We start from the raw sequence: 1,358 nt of genomic DNA, 5'->3' as shown, positions 1-1,358 counted from the left end.
AAGCTAGGGGGAAATAAATAGCAGAAAATTAAGTATGTTCTAGATAAATTTAGGTTTTATTAATTAGGATTAGGAATGTGCTGGTCAATCAATAACAAAGCCCAACTCCAATTATAAAATTCCATATAACAATACCCTTATAACAAAACAAGACGTTGCGTCTTATTTTGGAGTAACTACTAACAAGAATCATCGGGTTTTGTATATGAATATACCATATCCTACATTTATAAATTTTAATGGAAGCACCAGTTGAGCCAAAAGTTTTTTTTTCTGAATCTCTCACGGAACTAGCTAGATGTGAAATTCATATTGCACAAGTAGAAAGAATCAAGAGAGATAGGTTAGCAAACTTATTCAAATCTAGAAATAATTTCCCTACCGCATTTGATACGCACACCCTATATTAAACTTTATTGTTAAGTTTCCTAAAGAAACTACTAGATGATCAATTTATAATGCTAAGGTCTGACCTTTTCAGAAACCTTGCTACTGTTACCATTTAGTAGCTCCGGCGCCATCCATGGAAGGGTACCTATAACACCATGTATTCCTTTTTTTCTTCGACAAACCAAAATCACCCACCCGAGCAAACAATTTTGATATCAGTATCTGATAATGCATTGAGTTGGCATCAAGTTAAGCCATGATTTTTACTAGGATTACAGGGATTATTACTTACAAATGAGCCGTAGAGGATCCTTCAAGTTTACAAGAAAGTTGTCATATTTCAAATCAAAGTGCACAATATTTTTTGAATGTAGGTATTCCATTCCAAATGTAGAATCCTTTGCAATCAATAGCTTCTTTTGACGATCAAGATACCTTATACCAGTTATATCAAGCGGGTCACGCATTGAGATAAAGAGGTTGACATGGATAATGCAATTAAATTAACCTTTACCTCTCTTTTGAAATTATAGCATTCCTAAGAGAACCATTCACCATATATTCTGTCACAATAGCAAGAGTTCCTCCTGTTCCATTTTACACGACACCATAAAAGGCCACAACATTCGGGTGGTGTAGCTTCGAGAGAATATCAGCTTTAGTCCAGAATTATATTGTCTGTTGACAATTATGGAATGATTAGTATGCAAATATCAATCTTCCATGATTAAACAGACTTAAGAACAAAGATAAATTATTTAAAGACAAAATCTGATCCTAAATTTTACATAGGGATGAGAAGCATAACATTGTCTGTTTTTTACAATATATTTTTTAACGAGTGTGAGCCGACATTGTACCTGTTAAAAATACGAGAAGATCGTTTAGAGTTTTACCTACTTAATAGCATAGACGGCTTCATCCAGACACTTTGAGAAGACGATTAAAAACATAAAAGAAGATGAATA

At 33.4% G+C, this 1,358-nt stretch overlaps 1 pseudogene; it reads right to left on the bottom strand.

Annotated features, from left to right (window-relative positions):
* Window positions 1-231: 231 nt before the first annotated feature.
* LOC124943391 lies at window positions 232-1,059 on the bottom strand (annotated as a pseudogene).
* Window positions 1,060-1,358: the final 299 nt, after the last annotated feature.

Source organism: Impatiens glandulifera, chromosome 6 (assembly GCF_907164915.1).
Source record: "Impatiens glandulifera chromosome 6, dImpGla2.1, whole genome shotgun sequence".
Classification (NCBI taxonomy): domain Eukaryota; kingdom Viridiplantae; phylum Streptophyta; class Magnoliopsida; order Ericales; family Balsaminaceae; genus Impatiens; species Impatiens glandulifera.
The sequence above is the reverse complement of the archived record's forward strand: the minus strand, read 5'-3'. Positions and strand labels throughout refer to the sequence as shown.